Below are 24749 nucleotides of genomic sequence, written 5' to 3'. Positions count from 1 at the left end.
GAAATTGTTTGGGATAAACGGACGATTTTCAGGCGAAATATAGCTGATAAAATGAATTTTTATAAATTAATAAATCAGTAAATAATTCCATAAATATTTTTATAAAAATCTACATATTTAAATTGATAAGTGGATAAATTTTCATAATTTAATGATTAACGGTTAATTAATTATGCTAATTTGAAGATTAAACAAATTTAGTTTTCATAAACACCGGCAAGTTCGCAATTAACGAACCTGCGGGAATATCAAAACATCAAGAGTGATCAAAAATCATATTTTTGGACTAATTAAGTAAAAACGAACTTTTCTATGAGAAACCTGGACAATCCGGATGGATTGTGCACGTTTCTTCTTAAATCAAACTGAATAAACGGAAACGGGCCCCGTGGCTAATCCGGGACCCCAGTATGTGATCCTTCTTTATAACTTAATCATTTTATTAACCAACACATTTACCCAAGATTATTCTCCCATAACTGTTTTCTGAACGCGTAAACGAACAACTTGGCCTAGCTGGGAAAACGGGAATCTGAGCCAAGTTCGGTTTTAAGTATTAGACATTGAACAACATCACAACCTAAGCCTATTGCCACTTTCTGGGCGTTTCAGCTATACCCAGATTAGTTATACAGCCCAGTTTAGTATTGAAATTATAATAATATTAAAATATTAATATTATTATAATATTGATTATAAGAAACCGTGATTGCAAGTTACACAAACCTCAAACCGACGTGCTACTGACTATCTACTAAACAGTGAGTTTCATGACCCTACTTCTATATTGTTTTATGAACTTTTAGGGTGAAAAGCATGCTTGCTTATATCTATATACTTATCTGAAACATGTGATGATGTGAATTATCTAAGTGCTAACACATGAAAGTCCCCACTAACACAGTGATTAACTTCGAGCCGGTGGCTTGTGAATAGTACTATTGGTTTGACAAACCCAGGCGGGCCAGCACGGTTGCTGAGACATTATCCCGTTTTCACATTTCCATAATTTTACGAACCAGCTATGTAGTGTTAGACATAGCTACTTGGGGCATAATGTGGGCGGAAGGGGAGCCACAGTGGTTGATTGAGCGTGGGAAATGGAGGCACGTAGCACGAACAGTCCAGGCTTCACTGTAGCTTAGCATAATTACATCCTTTACATAGATACATACTTATATCATGATTACAAGTGTTAACTTGTGAATAGTCATAACTGTTTTCTTGAAACTCGTGAAACTCACCAACTCCAGTAGTTGACTCGTTTTAAACTGCTTTTCAGGGTTACCGAAGTTGAAAAATCCATGATTGTGTGCTATCTTTTTCTAAACGTGATCGATGCGGTGTGAATAGAGGCAAGGTTATCAATATGAGTAGAGTAGCTTATGAGTATATTTTGTTGTAACACCTAGTTTGTAATCAAAGATAGATCAATGTAATATAATGTAAATTAGTTGTAATGTTTCTTTATAAACAATGTTGTTGATACCCGAGGTGTCTGTTACATTCCCGTTTTATGCTTCCGCTTTGTGCTAGTCGGGGTGTGACACCTCCCCAAGTAATATATTTGACCCGGTCACGGTTCATCAAAACATACACTTACAAAAATCTTAATCGATTATTCAACCAAACAATATCATCACGTGTAATTCATAAATAATGGATAATCTAGGAATTAATACTAGGCCTGATAGAATCCTCGAGCCTAGACAATAAGTATTATATATAACCTTAAGGAATATATGACCATTAAACGAGTCTCAATTATCCTAAGGCATAGAATATAATTCCCGCATAGTTTCATAAGTCCACAAAAACAAATCAGGCTATGTAAAACCATCCAAAGAGTTTAAACGAGTAAAATCGGGTAAGATTGTAATACGGTGTGTGTGCTAGTCCAAAACTTGAAAAGAGTGAAAAGGGGCATCATGAACTCACCTGACACGAGGCACACAATCAACAAAGGGCAAGAGAACCTCTAATCAAATCCAGAATTCAACCTGTTGGATTGCACACAAAGATTACTAACTAAACCGTACCGACGCGTTTAAGAGTTGTTTTGGCACTTAACATCCAACTCAGCCCCGTGTGGACCCAATTTGATAAATTCATAACCAACAAGTCCACACGACGCTACACGAGTTGAATGGGTCAGTAACTCGCAAGCACAACGCACCAACCATTCAATAAACGCGAATACGCGTTGTACCGACCCGTTTGAGTAACCAATAACCAATTCAGCCCCAATACATTTAAAAATCAGTTTCTTACAGCCAACAAATTATACCAAGGCTACAACATTCGAATTGGTTGTTAATTCCCTCAAACAACATGCTAGACACCACATTTCACAAACTAGTTAACCAAATACTAGTTTTCACTTCATCAACAATTGACCAACCTAATGAATGCCAAAATTCACGATACAAAAGTATGATATACAAGGCATACCTAGGAATATGATAGAGCAAGAACTTCATTAAAACAGCCCCGAAAGGACCTCAATTGGTCAGCCACTTGTTAAGTCCTAAACCGAAAGAATTGATCAATGTCGAGTATAAGGAGCAGATTTTAGCATGCAAAAGTGTATTTTATTACATAGAAAAATCATAGAAATAAATTATGAAATTTTTACCAGAGTTTAATAAATGTCTTAGGTTTATAAAGATATTTTTATTATATTTTTATAGTGCACCTAAAAATCATAAAGATTCCTCCAACACAGAATGGTACGTGCACCTAAAATCATAAAAATCATTCAAATCTCGTCCAAATATTACATATTATACCTTTCTGGAAACTAGACTCAAAGTAGAACATCATGGAATCAAGAATTGCTCAAAAACAATCAATTTTCATCGAGTTACATACCGAACAATAAACAAGTATGAATCTGTCAGAAACTGTTTTAATCAAAACTCAAACCCTAACATTATTATGATATCTCTAGGGTTCAATAAATGATTTTATGGTGAAAAAGAGGTTCCTTGACATTGTACTAACCTGGAATTAGGTGGAGATGGCTTGGTAATGGCTGGAACATGAAGAAAAACGTGATGGGAGGGTTGCTGGTCTGCGATCGGACTGCTCAAGAGGAGAGTCAGGGCTTTTAAGTTATTAGAATCATATTTACATGCTAGCCGCTTCACTTTGTAAATGTTAATAACTTGGATGAAAGGTTAATTGGTTAGACTTACGAGGATGACAAGGAGATCCCCGAAGAATGCCGGATCAATCCCGAAAGTTTATACAAACTCTACAAATGTCTCATGCCGATGAACGAAAATGTCGGGTGCTATATACTAATCTAACACTTTAAGTTATAAAAGGCGATGTTTTCAGAAAAAGGATGGATAAACGGACTTTTAAAACATATTACAAGGCTCTAAATTAGATAGATGAAACCCCTACTTTTAAAAAAACATTTATAAACGACCAAACCGATTAACGAAATTTACGGGGGTTACAAACATTTTCGAATTTGGACTTGTTAAATTGTTGTTCAAGTTCGGTAACTTTTGAAGTCTCGTCTTGGAAAACACTTTCGATCATTTCCGGATTCAGAAGATTCAAAGGAACTTCCTTATCCGAAAATACTTTAGATAACCCTTTGATCTTAAAGATTTTCCCATTATTGACAGATTCAGGTTGAGGATTAATGAACCTCATCAGCTCCTCATCAAACACAGAAGGCTTGTCTTATTTCTGTAACTTAGGAGATACCTGTGGAGTTTTCACTGAATCACTCAAGGGTTTTGAACCATATACTGCTTGTTCAAACTCCTCGGGCTCACACATAATGTGATTGTCAGCAGGTATGTTATCGTTTTTGACAATCTCATCTGTCTCAGACAACTGCTTAATAGAACCGTCCAATTCGTTTTTGGTAAACACAGATTTACTATTAATATGAATCGGTTCTTGAGTTGCTTTGGTTTGTTCAACATTTTCAGATTCAACAGTAGGCATTTCTGGAGTTATGTTTTGTTCAACAACAGGAATACTACTGTACTCTCCTTTGAAAGGAGGAGGAATCTCAACATACCCTAAACCCACTTTCCCATTTTTCTTATGAGAATTATTGACTTCAATAATCTCATTTAAAAGAAACGAGGAATCTCGAAATTTTCCAAGTTTATTTTTCAGTTCCAAAACTTCATTTTCTAAGTTTGAAATGCAGGTTCGGAGTCGGAGAATCTCCCTGAAATGTTGTTCAACAACCACTATCTTACAATGAATTTCAGCTTTGAGATCATGATTTCTTTCCGACAGATTTTTAATTTTTAGTGTCGACTGTTCCAGTAATTTGGATTTCTGTCGATAGCATTCATTAATCATGAAATGTTCTTTTGTGAGAGTAGTGTTCTGATGTAAGGCTGACTCAAGTTTGACTTTGAGTTCAACACATTCAGCACACTTATTCTCAACAGCTGAAGTTACTGTTTCTTTTGATTCAGATACATTAATTGAAGGTTTAGGACATACCTCTTCAATCTTTGCCATGCAGGCAAAAGATTCGGTTTGATCAGGTACTAGCTATTCAGATTCGGTTTGCACAGATGAACTCTAATCAGACACAGTCTCTGAATCAGACATGTCACTTTCCTCAGATAAATCATCACCACTTGCATCTTCAAATGTTTCAACTGGCTCTACCAAAGCAAGGTTGGCTTGATTTCCCAATAGCCGTTGAGACTAGTCTACACCTTCATTTGCAACAAGAGCTTGAGTGTTGGTCGACTTATTCTGGTCACCATCTAACTCTTCTTACTCTGATCACTTCCAGATGAATTCTTTCCCAAAGTTCTCTTAGAATTGCGAGGTCCCGAATATTCCTTTCTTGGTTTATCACACTTCTTGGCAAAATGGCCAAAATCCCCGCAATTATAACATTTGACCTTTAGTTTGTCAAATCCAACTCGCTTGTTAAGAGTGGGAAGATCTTTTCCTGTCCGTTGCATGAATCTTTTTACTTTCCTGCCAATCATTGCCGTGTTCCATTTAAGATCCATCAACTCAAGATCATCGGGATCAATCTGATCATAATCTTCATCAGTCAAGTCACTGGTAGAAATCTTGCTCCCAACCAGTTGTTCATATGAAGTCATGAACGCACAAACAAAAGCAAATTGCTGCTCAGCTTCTTGAAGATTCACATTAGGCAACGAACTTGAAGAACTTGCATTTGAACCAGGATTAGCACCAGATGCCATAAAGCATACTTTAGGAGAACCATTTCCATTAGCTGACTCTTCTAGTGTTTGTGTAAAGAATGTTGTGATTGGAACTGAACTTGAAGGATTATTGGCAGGCATTGAACAACCATAAAGAGAAGGATTCTGATTCTAATTATCCTTCAACGAGGTGTAGCATTTCAAATCAAATTCGTTTTCCTCTATCTTGTTAATAAATTGTACGATAGTAAGCTCAACGTTACGAAAGTAACCATTCTCTTTTAACCCCAATAGGAAAGTAGAATATGAGGGTGGCAATGCATTCTTCAAGGTATCAATCTTGTCCACCTCAGTCGGCTCAAGATTCAAAGTTGTCATTTCCACAACAAGATGACAAAAACGATTAATCATCTCCTCCACAGTTTCATTCTTCAATAAGGTAAAATTTTGAAACTGAAATTTCACTAGAGTCTTTTTACTCTCGAGTGTATTCCCCATGCTTCTAGTTTTCAAAGTTGTAAACAGAGACGCACAAGTCTTGATAGTGCTATACTGGTGAAATATTTGCTCTGGCAATGCCATCGTGAGTGTAGAATAAGCTTTGGTCTCACTTTCAAAATCTTTAATTTTCTGAGCTTCATAACGCTTATGTTCCTTCAGAGTCCAACCAAGTGTATCGCTACCTACTAGAGGTGCTATATAAACATCATCAAGAAATCAGACACTGCTTGATGTACCGAACCCAAATGTGCACGAAACCTCGGTTCCCACCGAGAAAATTCAGACAGTTTTAGGAGTTTTGGACACTTATTATGAGTACCAATTTCATTGTCCATTTTCAGGATTTGTTGCATTAACGCATTCTGGATGCCAATGCATAATACGAGGCATTCTGAGAAGCCATTTTATAACAAATTTAAAAAGTCAAGGACTAAATTTGTCAATTTTTGAAAATTATGGTTACTGTTCAAACAAGGTTACTGTTCAAACTAACGAATGGGCAATTTGAACGAATGAGGTAGGAAATAGTAACGAATGTGAAATGAACGAATCACTCCATCACTAGCAAATGAGAATACTTGTTGAGCGAATGAAGGTATATAACGAATGTGAGTAAGCGGATAGCGAATGAAAATTTTTAGCGAATGAATTAAGCAAATGTGAGTGTAGGTTTAGCAAATGTGAGTAACGAATGATCAGTTGGAAGGTTAACGAATTAGTCTTCAACTAATTAACGAATCAGTATTCAACTGATTAACGCATCAGTATTCAAATTCTTCAAACAACCAGATCTTAGCCATACTAGTCCGAAATCAATAAAACCTATATCAATATGCTCGTAACTCAAATCCGAACCTAATTATACTCGTCCATAATCACAGACTTCCACTTACACACTCAATTAATCAATCCGTATAACACTGTTTCCTGCCATGAACATTCAATACAGATTCCAATTCAATTCCTATCAATTAACCTTCAAATCTAACTCAAACTTCCATAATCAGTCTCAATTACCTTAAGAACACAACCAATTACACTTAAATCTATTCAATTACAGTTACTGAGAAACCTCTGTTTCACTGGAATATCAATTCATATCGATTCACAGCTTAATTGACTTAATACGTGATGTATTAACACAATTAAACAACGAATGAACCTGAAGATCAGATCAAATGTCTCTGATACCACTTTAGAGAGCATGAACCAGATCTAGATCTGTGATGACATCGTGTTCATTGTTGATTAGGTATATGATTGGGTCTCATATGATTAAGTGTATGTACTGTGTGTGTTGAGAGTGAATTCGGGCAGAGTACGACTCAGAGAGGATAATAATAAGAACTGTTACATCATGAATAATCTTACAAGGTATAAATAGGGAGATGACCTCATTCATTAAGATAACCTTAACGAATAGGTTATTCGTTACATTAAAGACCAATGAATGAGACAACTCATTCGTTATACATTACAGAAAGCGAATTCCCTACATTCGTTATCTCCCATTCGTTAAGCAGGGTTAACGAGTGGAACTTATATTATACGAATGTGACACATTTGTTACAAGGTAACGAATGTGCCTAACAATTAAGGCGAATGGGCTATACAATTACCAAAATGCCCTTTGCATTAAAACATAATATAATAATAAACTAATAAAGACCGAGAAGACCGAAACGTGCATCAACCGAAACGTGTATCAACAATTATAAACAAAAATCCGAATAAGCCCGCACGACGCGCGGGCTAAAAGCTAGTTATTTATATTCACATAATGAATGAGAAGAGGCAACAATTGTGGTTTATACCTTCCTTCGGTTACAAATGTGATTCATTCGTCCTTTGATGCAACTGACCCGTTATACTTAAAAAATGACCCAAAAACGAACTTAAGCAAATGAGTTAAAAGCTGCCCAACAATACTGTGATCCGTTTGCAACCCATCAAACCTTTCTTTTCTGCAACTGCCTCGTTAAACTTAAATGACCCAAAAACAAACATGCAAATGAGATAAAAGATTTACAACAATGTTGTGATCCTTTTGCAACCCATCAAACCTTTCTTTGTTGGAAGCTTTTGACTTAAACTGCTGCCCGTAACTAAGTCGCAGCTGAACTGACTCAAGCTTTTAGTAACCCAAATCAAATCTTAATGCTCCCACTGCGTTTTACCAAGAATTCCCGAGAATAACCCTTTTTTTATTTATACCAAAATTACCCTTGAGGCAAATTTAACCCATTAGCACAAACTAATCTGTTCCAATTCAGAACTCTATCCAAAATGATTCGTAATTTGTCTCGTTTTATAATCTGAAGCAGTTTATAAACATCATGTATTTCGGTTACTAATACAAAATCAGCAGCAAGCTTTCGTCTTCTTGTCTGACACTTCATTGTTTAGTTAAGTTGTTTCAATTAATCAAATAATTAATCTGCAAATTGTTGTACACAATTCTGTAAATACCCCATTTATGAAGCAAAAGGCATGTTAAAAATACTGTAAACAAACAGAGAATACTCATGGAACCTTATTTTCTATTTACCTGAAATTATCCTTTTATGACATATTTCAATTTACTTTCTTAATCATTCTAAGGCCCAGGTTCAAATAAGAATTTTTAAATCCTAAGAAGTCTAAGAAATAATCTCAGCCTTCTAATTCTTTTTTCAAAATTTAGTGTTTGGAGGGCATAATTGTCCTTAACATAATTACCAGAGATTGAGTTTCCATAAAACAAGCCATTCCAAAATCCTTGTCCTTTGTTGACGCATTTAACTAAATTACTTAATCATGGACCTCCAAGCCCTAATTTCACTCCAAATTCATACTTCGTTCAAGATTTAATCATCAGTTCATGATTTTTGAATTGATATACAATGTCTACAGATGATTACGGTATGTTTAATCTAATTTTTTTTTTGTTTTTCATCATATGAATTTGTTCGAATTGCAATTCCTTATCATTGTGTTTTTTATTTTTTTGTTACGCTTTTACCTTTTTGGTGTATCAATCTGAGTCTACCAGATTATGTTTTCTCAAATGCTTTCGATGCATAATTTGGTAATCAATTTAATGTGCAGGTGTATGCTTATGCGTTATATGTTATTTGTTGTGTTCTGTCATGTTGTGTTTTTGTCATTGAACATTGTGTTTTTTGACTTGAGATATTAGTTTGAAGTTTTAAGGATGCTTATGAATTTGTGTGGAAGCTTGCCTGTTATGAAGTTTGTTATGAGATATTTTGTTTGTGTTTATCATCAGGAGCATTGTTTTTTTGTTAACTATTATGTCATATTTTTTTAAATGGTTTGAAGTTTGATATTTTCAGTGTTAAAAGTGTAAATGTTATGAATTCATATAGAAGTGATGCTTGTTATGAAGTTTTTGTTGCGCCGCCTCCTAGCTGGAAAGATCGATTTGTTGATATGTGTGGAACAATTGAACAGTCAAACGCTACCATTCGTGTTCCTATTAAGACAAGGATAAAAGGTTGTGGGGTGCTAAAACGTTTAAAATCTAATCGCGAGATTGCCATTCAGAAAGCGTCAAAGATCCAAAAGGTGTGTAGTATATGTGGTAGTGTTGGACACAATGTTCGTACATGTAAAGAAAAGGGCAACAGTTCTCATGTTCCAGTTACATCTAAACAAAGTTAAAACTTCTCATGTTTCAAGTATATCAACAATTGTGTATTTTATTCAATACAATTCATACATTTTTAATGCGTTATTGTGTAGTTCCTTTTTTAACTTTGAAAACTGAGAATAAGTTCTTTTGCCTAGCATTGCGTTATATTCATATTACTTGTGTATTATATTCAGATTACATCATTTTTCAATATTTTGCTTTTATAATTTCATATTGTGTTTTTTAGCCTCATCAGTTAGCTTATTTCCCCCAACAACCATGAATTGTGTCAAAAGAAAATATGATCAAATTACCTTTTATGTGAGAATTAGTAATATAATTGACCAGTCACACTATCCAACCATTATCATAACAAAACCATGCCATCACTTTTAACAACATTGGAAATTGAGAATAAATTCTTTTTGTCATGCATTGTGTTTTTTTATAACAAAGCATTGTGTTTTATTATACCAAAACACCATAAAATTTTGGTGTTTTACTGGACAATTTAAATTTTTACCACATAAATAATTCACTTATTTACATCATTACATTTAGTTCAAATGAGTTTCCCACTCATTAAACCTATGTATACTAACATGATCCAGTCTATAATTGTTTGAAAAACCAATAGTCAAAGAAGATCAGGTCATCACTTTTACACAATTGTTCCTCATGATTTCTCTCACATAACTCTAAAATGCAAAAGATCAATAACAATAAAGCAAATAAAGAGCATTTTGATTAAAAGTAGTAGAAATACAAATAGTTTGGGCTCTCAACAAAATATCCTTTTCGCCAGACTAGTGTAAAACATTAAACAATCCCAAAAGTAATCCAAAAGACCATTAGACAATCCCAAACACTATTTATGTAAAACATTGTGAAACCCATCTTTATATACCTATTGATGCAATCCTTCTTTTTATCCATGCGAGACTGGTGTTATAAATTTTCTTCTTACCTGCAACACTTAGATGATAATAGTTCTTTGCTTCATCTAAAACAAATTGTTTACACTCATTGAGGTTGTGCAATAGTACCTTTGCTGTATACTTACGCCTCAGATCTTCAAGTTGGGATAGCTGCTTGCTATATTCGTTGTCAAACCATAGTTCCATTTATCTGCAATCTGGCCCATGTAAGTTTCCATATGACGCATACATAAAATGCCACAATCAATTGTGTTATTTTCAGTTCTCCAATCCATCTTCATTTTGACCGGTGCTGCACTTTTCAAAGCATCTGCTTTTGGATGATTAACGAATTTCAGGTAACCTGCAAGTGCATTCCTCTACAAAAAGTAAATAAATAAATAAAATGCCTATCGTAATTTAATTAAAAATCCAAGAGATCATGTTTAAATTGTGTTTTAAGCTCAAAACAAGCAAAATAACTGACTGTTTTTTCAGGCCAACATTGGTATTTCTGAAAGTCAGAAATATCATCTTTTGCACTGTTGTCAATGACATATATTTTGTTTTCTTTTAGATCGAAAGAGACTAGATAAAGATGCTCTTGTTGTAGAATTGGCATAAGCACAATTTCAAACTAGTTTATATATGCTTGGTAACTTTGTATCTTTTAAAAGCTTGGTCATGTTTCTTGTGAATTCTGCTACCATCTGAGTCTCACCTAAGGTATATGTGTATCCCTGCAATAAAAATTACCTAAAGCAGTATTGCGTTTAAAGTAACATTTATGTTTACTCCAATTGTATACCATTGCATTTTTGGTATACACCAATTGTGTTTTTTACAACATTACAATTAATTACAAGCATTGATATTTTATTTAACAAATGGTGTGCGTGCATAAATTTAGTTTGATATTTTCATTTTAAATCAACAATGTGTTTTCTCAGATATCTTACCAACATTTGAAGGTGATAAAAAAACCATCTAGTTGTTTCCTTTTGCCTTCTTTTTTCTTCTTCACTCAATATATAAGCCCAAGCATTAATATCTCCTTTGATGCACACACCTGACCTCATTGTTTCAATGGCCCATCTTCGTAGTTCTACGCAGTCTTTACTAATAAACAGATTATCCCTGTAAATAAATGCACGAGTTACATAATAACTTTTTTTTATTTATTAAATGTATTTTTAATGTTTTATTGGTTATTCTTTTTGTACCATGTTCTCCTTTTCGTCTGAAAGCATAACCTGAAATGTTGTTCTCCACAAGTGTTCTAGCTTTCTCCATGGAAACTTTTCTTTGATAATATGGTGAGCACAATGCTTCAGATGCAATCTTAATCCTTTCTGTTGGCATCTTTGTAATAACTTCATCAACAGGTTTCGCGACACTCATTGGTTGTTTTTGTTGATACACAAAATTTGATGGTCTTTCTTATCAAAAATCTGACCCAACAAACCTAGATGATGATCTAGGTTTGTTGGGTCAGATTTTTGATAAGAAAGATTGGAATCTTCTCAACCTCCTCAGAAAACGGCTAAGTATGGACTTCGAGCAAGACTAGCAGATCGAGCATGATTTTACTACTTCGAGCAAGGTCTTCTGAACCTTAAATGGTTAATTCTTCTAAGTGTTAAGGCTTCGAGCAAGCTACACTTCAACGAGCAAGAGTATTCTTCTATCGAGCATGGATTGCCAATCGAGCAAACAGCTTGATCATACAAGTTTTAACCAAGTGTTACGAGCATAGGATGATCGAGCACATGGGGACAAGCATGGATGCAATAAGAAGATGTCACGTAATCCAAGCAAGGACTTTGAGCACAGTTCAGTTCCCGAGCGAGACTTACATCCGAGCATGCTAAAGATTGCTGAATAAGTATAACTGAAGACATCAAGAAAAATGAGCTTGCTCGATGGACTAGTTCGAGCAAAGTATGGACAAGTCAAGAAGAACGAAGCTTACTGGAGGAGAATATATTCTCCGAAAGAGAATATATTCTGAGTATGCTCGAGGACACTCATCAAGCATACCAAGCATAGTGAGCTTGCTCGAGCAAGATTGTTATCTTGCTCGATGACTCAACACTTGAATTATTTTGTATTTCATTATGTAATGATTAGGAACTTGTAGAAGGAATGTCAGGGTCTATAAATGGACGTCCTATGATACCTTTTACAGATAGAGCGAAACGGATTTCGAGACGGACTTTCAGACGGAATACAGGCTGGCACGCACTGAATACGAAAAACATTCCAAAGAATATTCTTTTTGTTTTCTTGTACAAACGCCGCCGCCGTCACACACGAAACCCTAGACATTCCTTCACGGTTGTATTAAATGATATATTAAATGCAGTGAATCTTTGTCTTGAAATCGTTCTTACTGATCATTCATTTACGTTTCGTGTCTGTTATACTTTCACTCCTTCATTCCCACTTGTTGGATATCCTGATTCCGCCGGGATATTCAATAGGCCTTTTGGGTAATCGAGTCGGTGTGTTCTTGTCAACCTTTTCGAAGGTTTCACCCGACTCACGGTCCTGACAAGTGGTATCAGAGCTTGAGTAAGCTCGCTGAAGGCCACGGGACAGAAGGTTGTGAAAAAGCTTGAAGCTTTACTCTGTTTTCACTACTACAAACACCAGATCTACTAAAATGGAAGACCAAGAAGTATCAACAAACAAGACTCCAAGGCTACTCGGACAAGAAAACTTCATAAAATGGAAAGTACAGTTTGAAGCAGCTGTGAACTACAATGACCTAGTGCTGTGGATGTCTATCATTGAGGGAAATTACGTTCCTTCAACAGCTCCAAACAACAACGCAACTATTGAACTGAAGATGAATAAGAGGGATGATAAAGCTCTGTCTATACTGAAATTAGGGCTTTCTTGGGAGATTCTGACAACCGTAAATCATCACAAGACTGCAAAGGAAATGTATGATGCAGTCATTGAAATGTTTGAGGGTAATACAGAATTAAGAGATATCAAGAAAGACAGATTGAAACAGTAACTTGACAGATTCAAGTTTAAAGAAGGAGAAAGGCTGAAGTCAGTTCTGCAAAGGTTTATGATGATTGTGAATGAAATTAGAACAACAGACCTTCAGATATCTGATTTTGACCTAAACAAGAAACTTCTATCATCTTTGTCTGGTGAGTGGTACACTGCCAGCAAGTTCATCAAAGAGAAGACCAGCTTTCCTAACTTCAAGTTAGATGATGTGATAGCCTTCCTCAAGGCTGCTGAACATGAAATGATTGAAAACCATATGATTCGAGAGGACAAGCGAAGCTTTCAAATGAACAATGCTCTTGTGGCACCCATGGGCAATCTCTCGATCAAGAATCAACAGCCTATCATTGAGGAACCATCAGAAGCAAACTCATCATATAACAGTCAGTCAAGATTCAATGTGTAGCTGATTGAGGATGACACTCAATCTATAGGAAATGGGCAGCCTACTTTCACTCAGCACAACTCAACTCAAGGAACAGACTACCAGGCACTGTTCTCCATGTTCACTGAGTCATACCATGCCTTTGTGGCCAAGAATCTAATAAACACAAGCATCATGCAAGAAGACTTAGAACAGATAGATGCTGATGATTTAGAAGATATGAACATCAAATGGCAAGCGGCTATGTTGGCAGTAAGAAGTAAAAGGTTGTATAACAAAACTGGCAGAACCAGTTTCAATGGACCCAATGAAAGGATTGGATTTGACAAATCCAAAGCCATCTGTTATAACTGTCAACAACCGGGACACTTTGCAAGGGAATGCAACATGCCAAGGCAGTCTGGCAATCAAGTTAACCAGAATCAGTTCTATCATAATCAGCACCAAAACTTTCAGCAGCAAAGGAATCAAATGCCCAACCAAAATCCCTATCAAAATCAGAACAGAACCCAACAACAAACATTTCAACCACAAAGAAACAATCAGATGCAGGTTCACCCAAACCAAAATAGACCAAATCAAAACACTGGTAACCAGCAGAGAGATCAGGGAAATGTAGCTGTTACAATGGTACCACAGGATGGGGAATTTGACTGGAGTAATCATGCAGCTGAGATGGAAAGGGCAAATGTTTTATTCATGGCAAAAGTGCATGATCAAGCTGAATCTTCAAACTCTCAGGTACAATCTAATATCTCAATTTCTAATCTACTTATTACAATTGATGAATTAAATCAGGAGATCGGGAAGTGGAAATCTGAGTGTGGAAGAAAGGAAGTGTTCTTGAATGTGTATGAAGAAAGTGAAGCAACCTATGAAAGTCAAATCAAGGGGTTGGAAGATGATTGCATGATATTATACCAAACTCAATCTAGAATGACAATTGAAATTCAAGGGTTAAAGAAGATGTATGCTGAAGAAAAACTGAAGAATGCTGAATTGTTGATACAGATGGACTTCTTGAAGAACCTCATTTCTACTGGAAACCTTGTGGGTTATGTGGACAAAATGTCTGAAGAAGAAAAGTATAAAAAGGTGCCACCACCTTTTTGTGACAACTACCCACTAAAGGTAGACAAGGAAAATAGAAGTGAGTATCTTAAACAGTTCAAGAATGTCTTTGATGATAAAACTGAGTTTGTCAAACAGTATGCTGATGTAGTGGTGGACAAAGATGGAGAATTTACTATCAAGCAATGTGAGAAGCAAGAGAATGAGAAAACTGAAAGAATTGAGGGTGAGAAGAAGAAGTGGAGTGAGTACTCCAGTAAAGAAAGTAATTGTAGCTGTGGGAGCTCTAAGTCATCAAAAGGGAAGAAGAATAAAAGAACAAACAAAAAGAAAAGTGACAAGATTCCTCTTCTACCACCAATGACTCCAAAACTAAAAAAACACTATGAGAAAATGAGAAGAGAGCATGTGGTACTTGACATCTGTGCTAGACCACAAACTGAGATCAAGAAGAGAACAGAAGAGAGTGTGAAATCCTCTTATGATCAGTCACATCCACCAATTTACCTAGTTTTCTCTAATTATGAGTTATTTGACATTGGGGATGTTGATTATGTGCCAACAAAAAGTTATTCAAGAGAAGAAGAAGGTAGCTCATCAAGAACTCACTCAAAGCTGAAGAAAATTGTTTTTGTCAAAGAAAAGTATCCACAAACAATTGACATCAGTGAGCTAATAAAGATGGATTTCTCCCACACCTTGTGTCTAAAGACCTCTTTAGGTTTTGACTTTCCCAAGCCAAGTGACAAAATCAAAGATAAACAACTGCTTGAAGATATGGGAAGTTATGCCAAGGTGTGGTGCAAGAAATGTGATGCATATGGACATCAAACTGATTCTTGTTGGATAATGGAGGACACCTTTGAAAAACCTGATGTGGTGAGTGGATTTGACATGAAAAGTTACAAAGAGATGTATCAGAATTACTTGAATAGAAATAGAGAACCATCTGGTTGTGTGGAACAAAATCAGATTCTTGAAAAGAGACTCAAGACTATTCTGAAAATTAAGGCAAATAAGAAAGAGCCAATTAAAGCTGGGAAGAACAAAAGGCCAACTGATAAGGGAAAAGTAAATATCAGACCTGGAGTTCTTAATGGTGATGAGAAGTTTCTGCTGAAACAGGGGTTTGAACCAAGAGGATTCCAATGGAAGACAAAGGTGGAGGTTACTGAAAAGAAAAACTGTGTGATTGAACAGACAGAAGAAATAATCAAATCACAAGCAATGAAGAATGGGTCAGATTCTGACACAGATGAAGATGGTGAAATTGTGTATGAAGACCCACCTCCAGTTCTACTTCCAACTCCTGATGAATCTTCCAGTGACACTGAATTACAAACTGCTGAGGTTTGTAAATCAGATTCAAACTAATTGTGTTGTATGTATGTGCAGGAACAGTCCTTGATCAAGAATGATTCATGGTATATGGACAGTGGATGTTCCAGGCACATGACTTGTGACAAGAATGTGTTAATAAATTATGAAAAGAAATATGAAGGGCCAGTTGCCTTTGGGAGTGATGAAAATGGAGGGAAGATTGTAGGAAGAGGAACACTCACAAATGGCAAAGTATCCTTTGAGAATGTGCTGCATGTTGAAGGACTTCAATACAACTTGCTAAGCATTTCTCAAGTCTGTGACAAAGGATATAAAGTGGCTTTCAATGATGAACACTGCCTAATATTGAAGCCTGAATTCGTGATTCCAACTAATATGATTATGATGATGGATCCAAGAAACGGCAACCTTTATGAACTAAGAATGAACAATGCAACTTCAAGAGGTGGTTCATGCTTTGTTTCAAAAGCAACTTAGAATGAAACTAAGCTATGGCATAGGAAGATGTGTCATGTGAACTTAAAGAACATGAACAAACTTGTAAAAGGTGAACATGTTGTTGGCCTTCCCATAAGAGAGTTCAAATTGGAAGAAAAATGCACATCTTGCCTGAAAGGGAAACAACATAAATCCTCACATAAAAGCAAAATGATAAATACTATTGATGAGGACTTGGAACTGCTACACATGGATCTGTTTGGTCTTGTAAGTGTTCCGGGTATACTTTATGGGAAGCAAAGATGAAACTGCAGAGTTGATCAAAATGAATTTGCTAAAAATGGAAAATCAACTTGAAAGAAAGGTGAAGGTCATTAGAAGTGATAATGGGACAGAGTTCAGAAATGGAATCATGGAGGAATTCTGCACTTCTAAGGGTATCTTTCAGCAATACAGTGCTCCCAGAACTCCTAAACAAAATGGTGTTGTAGAAAGAAGGAACATAACATTAATTGAAGCTGCAAGGACCATGATTGCTGATGCAAATCTACCAGTCACCTTCTGGGCAGAAGCAATCAACACTGCATGCTATGTGCAGAACATGGTTCTCTTGAACAAGGCTCAAAATAAGACTCCATATGAGGTTATATTTAACAGAAAGCCATATGTGAAGTTCTTAAAGCCTTTCGGATGCAGATGCTCACTCCTGAATACAAAGGACTATTTGAACAAATTCCAGTCCAAATCTCTGGAATGCTTCTTTATGGGTTATTCATCTCATTCAAAGGCTTACAGAGTCTATGTGAAGGAGCATATGGTGGTGATTGAATCTTCTGATATCATTTTCAATGAAAACCATTTCAATAACGTTGAAGGACCCAAATGGCTGTTTGACTTGGAAAAGATGATCAAATCATTCAAAATCTACAGTGAAGATATGGATGACAGCATGTACAGAACCAGCTTTGAAGATAAAGAAAAGCAAAGACAAGTTGATCTAGACAAGCTATGGTCATCTGTTACTCCTGAGTCTAATGGCTTTAACTTTGAAAAGAACAACCTTCAAGCCGCTGAAATTGATACAAATGGACAAGATGATGCAGTGGAAGTTTCCAATGAAGGGCCAAGTGAAGTAGAGAGTGAACCAATTCAAAATCAGGAACCTGATCAGATAGAGAGAACAAACCAATTTGAAGAAAGGGTCCAGTCCTTGTTTGATTCTCTGCAATTTGGGTCAAATGAAGCATCTTCATCAGAGATAATCAAGTTCAAGCAAATGAAGAGACCCAAATGAGATTTGAAGATGATCCTGCTGTGTTAAACATGACAAATCTTGAAACAGAAGTATCTGCACAACAAGTTGTACAAACCACTTCTGTTGAAAGAAATCACCCAGCAGAAAACATAATAGGAGAATTGCATGAGAGAGTGACAAAAGCTCTTCTGAGAAGGCAAACATCTGCCTGTATGCCTGCTTCTTATCCCAAGTTGAACCAAAGAATATCAATCAAGCTTTGAAAGACAACAGCTGGGTAGAAGCTATCCAGGAAGAACTATCCCAATTCAGAGACTTACATGTGTGGGATTTGGTTGACAAGCCCAGAGGCAAGTATGCTATTGGCACCAAGTGGGTTTTCAGAAATAAGAAGGACAAAAGAGGAATTGTTATCAAGAACAAAGTAAGACTGGTAGCTCTAGGATGCTTACAAGAGGAAGGAGTGGACTTTGAAGAAGTTTTTGCTCCAGTTGCAAGACTTAAAAGCAATTAGAATCTTTCTGGCATATGCAGCATCAATGAATATAAAAGTCTATCAATTGGATGTACAGTCAGCATTTTTGAATGGGAAGATTGATGAAGAAGTTTATGTCACACAACCTCCTGGATTTGAAGATCCAATGCACCCCAACAAAGTTTACAAGCTTAGCAAGGCACTGTATGGATTACATCAAGCACCAAGAGTTTGGTATGATGAGCTGTCAAATCACTTGTTGGAAAATGGTTTCTGCAGAGGAGCAATTGACAAAACTCTTTTCTACAAAAGAAGGAACAAAGACCTGCTGCTGCTACAAGTGTATGTGGATGACATTATCTTTGGCTCTACAAATGAACAAATGTGTAAAGAATTTGAGCAAGTAATGAAATCCAAGTACAAAATGAGCTCAATGGGAAAATGAATTTCTTCCTTGGACTTCAAGTGCAACAGAAAGCTGATGGCATCTTCATAAATCAATCCAAATATGTACAAGAGATTCTTAACAAATTCAAGTGCCAAGACTTCAAGACAGTGTCCACACCAATGGATACACATGAGAAAATGGTACCTGATGAAAAGGGGGAGCCAGTGGACCAGCATGAATGTAGGGCCAAGATTGGATCACTGATGTATCTTACAGCATCTAGGCCAGATATTATGTTTGCTGTGTGTGTCTGTGCAAGATTTCAAGCTAACCCCAAGGTTTCACACATGCTAGCATTCAAGAGGATATTCAGATACCTAAAGGGAAAACCAGATTTGGGGATTTGGTATCCAAAGAACCTCTTTTCTGATTTGATGGCCTACACAGACATTGACTATGATGGTTGCAACATGAGTAGGAAATCAACCTCAGGAGGCTGCCAGTTTTTAGGGAACAGGTTGGTGTCATGGCATTGCAAGAAACAGACTATAGTGTCTATCTCAACCGCTGAAGCTGAATACATTGCTGCATCTGCTTGCTATGCACAGGTTTTGTGGATTCAAAATCAACTGCTGGACTATGGTCTGAATTTCTTACTTACTCCTATCTTAATTGATAATACTGCTGCTATTTTTATTGTTAAGAATCCAGTCCAACATTCTAAGACTAAGCACATGGAAATTAGACATCATTTCATTAGGGATTGTCAGAAAAAAGGGCTTATAGAAATGAAAAGGGTAGACACAACTGATAATTTGGCTGATTTATTCACCAAACCTTTAGATAAGATCAGGTTTCATTTTCTGCGCCTAGGTATGATAAATGCTTATGAGGTTTAATTTAGGATGTGTGCTTAAGTGAGATGCTTACAGATGATCTATGTTACTCACTTTGAATGTTTGCATGGTGACATTGCTATGCTTGAATGATTACTCAAAATTGCATGAATCATGTTTGTGACTGTTCTTGTGTAGAATTTCTGTTAACTTTGATAATTACAGCTGTTGGTACTTTGATCTGTGCTTGCATGATGAATTTTTATGATTCTAAGTACTTCGAGCATGATTCTGTGCTTGATGATGTGCTTATCGAGCAATAAGAATAGGCTTCCGAAAGACTATTCTAAGTCATTGATTGTGCTCGAGCATAGAATGCAGTCTTGAAAACCTAGCATGGGTTTCGAGCATGCTTCTGTGGAATATGGGTGTTTAATGCTCTTCAAGCACAATCAATCCATACTTGGAAAAGTAACTCGAGCATGAATGTTGTTACCAGTCGTCGAGCATGTACATGTGTTCAGGATAACTTGCTTATTCCTTGCAAATTACTGCTCGAGTACAAGGTTAAGTCTCTCGAGCAAAATCATTAAATTGACTTCTAAGGTTGCTCGATAGATTTTCGAGCATGCTCGATGAAGTTCTGAGCATGCTCGACAGACTTAAGTGATACTTTTGTTGTTTCTAATGCTATCTAAAAATTTGTGTTTTGTTTCTGTGAGAGTGTGTGCTTAATTACAAATGCTTAAATGACAACACCATCTTTAAAATCATTGTTACTCAATTGAATTTTTCAAAAGGAAAATGGTTTTTTTAATGGTAGAAGTTTTTGATTAAGAAACATTGTTTTTGGTGATAACAAATAAGAGAAATGATAATATTATCCAAGTTCCCAGGTTCAAAGAAGCAAAAAACTGATTTTTGGGAAATTGAATCCAACCTAAATATGGGAAATGATAGAAAACTGTTTAAGATAACTAACCCATGGATTGTAAGTTCAAAAGACTTAAAGTACAGTCATTGGCAAAGTATGGAAGCTTTCCATGGTCTGTACTTGCAATATGTGATATACACTTAAACTGGCTGAAGTATGATGTGATGAAACATTGGAAAATAAGGTATGTTCTCTAGCACATCCCTCTGGATGATAGGCAGAAATGTCATTATCCAATCATACACGAGCCCGTTGGTGTTTCTGGTCTACAAAAATTTACTAAGTAATTGAGCAGATATATATTACTGATATATGAAAAACCTCTCAAAAGAAAAGATAGAGAAAAAGATCAAAAGTATAATATATATATATATATATATATATATATATATATATAATAAGTTAGCTGATTTCATGACTTAAGGGGCACCAAGAGAACTACAAGGGTGAGGCATACAAGTAAGTCCTAAACACCCTGAATGTAAGGCATGTAAGTCCGGCTGGCATGTAAGTCCAACGTTCAACCTTACATTCTGTTATCAAAGACAAAATATAAATAAATAACTGCTCTAGTATACAAAAATCAATTTTGACAAGGGTATCAGGGGGTTGGAGTCAATTCGGGGTGATTTGGAGAAAGCTAAATACGCTTTGAGAAGATATTAGAGGCAACCTGAAGCTATAGTGATAACCATTCCTATTTTATGCACTAATTGAACCCTAAATGTATCACCAAATGCAATGACCATTATGCTAAGTATACCTTCTGTCAACCTGTCTTGAGTCATAATAACACTGACCATGAAGTGATGTGATCGTTGCTTTAAATAGTCTGATCCCACAATTGAGATATTTCCAATTGACTTAAAATGAATTTTATTTTTGAACTGGATTTTGATCTCTTATGTCACTTTAAACTAATTGCTCATTCGATTTACTGTTATGACATGATTATTCTTGGTTAAAAGTTAAAATTTGAGCACAAGACATGATTACTCATGTCTTGAATCAGTGGCATAAAATTTGTGATTCTCAAACTGAATCGAATTTCAAGTTAAGGGTTTTGAGCTAGGAAACTGTGCCTGCTTATGAATTGATGCTTCGAGTATACAATGCAATGTATGAATTGATTTATCTGTTTCAGAACATGCCTCTTGATCAGTTAATGGAAATATATAACAGAGAGCAGAGAATGTATCTTGAGACATAGAGGAAATTACAGGAAGACAGAAGGAGAGCTAAAAAAGAAGTTCATGTAGAGATAATGAATGCTCTTCACAAAAAAGGAGTTAAAATGTCAAGACTGTTAATGCAGACAAATGAAACGATCAAAAGATGGTATGTTGAAGAGGGGCTGGATAAGGAAAAGAAAAATCAAATAGGGAGCTCAAGCAGAACCCCTAGGTCTGAGAGTGTGAGGCCTGTGCAGTCAAGGAACTTGAATTTGCCCACACATCTCTACTTTGACAGAAGATCAAAGACCTTAAGGGCTGTGACAGAGGATAAGAAAGAACATCTCATCATCTTTAGGGATGATTTGAGAGAATTTACTAAGGAACAACTGACCAAGATGGCTGAACTGACCTGTATGACAATCAAATAAGAAGTCAGCCATCTAGTCAACTAAGGAATGATCTCTCTAAGTTTTTAAAAGAATAATCAGAAAAGGGATTCCCATTTCTGCAGCAGAAGAAAAGAGAGATAAGAAGCCAAACAGAGAAGTAGAAAAGGAAAATCAGTGAAGTCCACATTTCTGAGCTTTCCCTCTTTGAATTGAAGAAACAAAGAACTCAAGCAAGCAGCTCTCACCAGAAAAGGAAAACCTTAAAAGAGTGCTTGGCTATGAGAGAGGTCATGCAGGAACCCAACTCAAGGGTGCAACAATTTAGAAGAATCACGTACATAACATACAATCAAAATGATGATTCAACCACCTTGAGGAATGAATCTGGGATACCTATTGCTGTAATACGACATGATGAAGACCTCAAGTTCATGCATCCACAAGACCTGATTGATGCAAGATCCAAGTGATGCATCCAAGTGATGCATCCGATTCCTTAGAGCTTGATATGCTTAAACAAAAGGCTGACATGTCAAGAGACTGAAAGAAAGATCTGACGCAAGGAGCAGAGGAAGAAGATAAGGAGCAGAGGAAGAAGATAACAGAAAGGAGCTAATGGATGATAGATTTTATTTCTGTTTATCTTTGTATTTTTGTTTGAATTTGTAAAAACTTTAATTTGTAATGCCCAAGTGGCAGAATTCCTGATTATGTAATGAAATGACATGTTCTTAAATGATATATATTCTGATACATGTGTAACTCTATGCAGGTATGTTTTGGAGCATCTGAGCTTGTTCCAATCTAGGGGGAGATTGTTGGGTCGGATTTTTGATAAGAAAGATTGGAATCTTCTCAACCTCCTCAGAAAATGGCTAAGTATGGACTTCGAGCAAGCCTAGAGGATCGAGCATGATTTTACTACTTCGAGCAAGGTCTTCTGAACCTTAAATGGTTAATTCTTCTAAGTGTTAAGGCTTCGAGCAAGCTACACTTCAACGAGCAAGAGTATTCTTCTATCGAGCATGGATTGCCAATCGAGCAAACAGCTTGATCATACAAGTTTTAACCAAGTGTTACGAGCACAAGATGATCGAGCACATGGGGACAAGCATGGATGCAATAAGAAGATGTCACGTGATCCAAGCAAGGACTTCGAGCACAGTTCAGTTCCCAAGCAAGACTTACATCCGAGCATGCTAAACATTGCTGAATAAGTATAACTGAAGACATCAAGAAGAATGAGCTTGCTCGATGGACTAGTTCGAGCAAAGCGTGGACAAGTCAAGAAGAACGAAGCTTACTGGAGGAGAATATATTCTCCGAAAGAGAATATATTCTAAGTAAAGTATGCTCGAGGACACTCATCAAGCATATCAAGCATAGTGAGCTTGCTCGAGCAAGATTGTTATCTTACTCGAGGACTCAACACTTGTATTATTTTGTATTTCATTAAGTAATGATTAGGAACTTCTAGAAGGAATGTCAGGGTCTATAAATAGACGTCCTAGGATACCTTTTACAGGTATAGCGAAACGGATTTCGAGAAGGATTTCCAGATGGAATACAGGCTGGCACGCACTGAATACGAAAAACATTCCAAAGAATATTCTTTTTGTTTTCTTGTACAAACGCCGCCGCCGTCACACACGAAACCCTAGACATTCCTTCACTGTTGTATTAAATGATATATTAAATTCAGTGAATCTTTGTCTTGAAATCGTTCTTACTGATCATTCATTTACGTTTCGTGTCTGTTATACTTTCACTCCTTCGTTACCACTTGTTGGATATCCTGATTCCGCCGGGATATTCAATAGGCTTTTTGGGTAATCTAGTCGGTGTGTTCTTGTTAACCTTTTCGAAGGTTTCACCCGACTAACGGTCCTGACAAGGTTAAGAAACGACGACTTCTTGATTAGTTTCTCAACTAATTCACTTTGTGTTGGATTGTCTTAGGCATCCCCTTGCAATTCATTGACTTGATCATGTGTCGGTGCAGCACTCTCAATCACTTTGTCATTATGTAACCTTTCACTCTCTGAACATGTTGTGTCTTTTTTATCATCTTCTTTTGAATAACCTTCATCAGCCATCTCCGTTGTGTCTTTTTCATATGTAGTCATTTGTGATATTTACTAGCTAAAGATGGTCCATCAAGACTTTCTTTCTGAACAAATTTTTCACGCATTCTATTTTCTGCTTCTTCTGTCTTCTGTATCATCTCTAATAGCATTGATTAATGAAGTTTCTTCACTAACGAGGTTGTATCATTGCAACCTTATCTTGTGTGATTGATCACTTTGTAACTCTACCATATGACTCATCTAACAGGATTGATGGCGCTTCTTCAGCACTAAATCTGGGCTCTACCATAACTGTTTTATCTACAACATCATGGTGTTTTTATTCTGTTGTGTTACACTTCTCCAACAATGAAGCCCATTCATTTGCTTTACGATGCAGAATTTCACTCGTTGGATATTTCTGAGGAGCATCTTTCAGGTATGGCTGAATTTCTTTGAATGATTCTTCAAAGGTCTTGAATTTCATGTCTAGGTTTGACACTATTTGCTCTTCATTGTTTTTTTTCACATGTGTCTTCATCGCATTTCAAAGTCTCATCACTGTTCTTCATGGCTGGTATTTCAAATAAACCCATTGTTTTAGCAACTTGAAGTTATGATGGTAGAAAACCATGTAAGTAACATTGACTATTGATCCACATTTTATCTTTATTTCCTTCTGATGTGTAAGGCCCCGAACCTCGGGAACCCCACAGTTGGTAATCATTCAAAACACTCGTAAA

The sequence above is a fragment of the Bidens hawaiensis genome, unplaced genomic scaffold, assembly GCF_021521415.1.
Source record: "Bidens hawaiensis isolate Kalapana, Puna unplaced genomic scaffold, B.hawaiensis_p1.1 tig00003644_1, whole genome shotgun sequence".
Classification (NCBI taxonomy): Eukaryota; Viridiplantae; Streptophyta; class Magnoliopsida; order Asterales; family Asteraceae; genus Bidens; species Bidens hawaiensis.
This window is presented reverse-complemented; position numbering follows the sequence as displayed.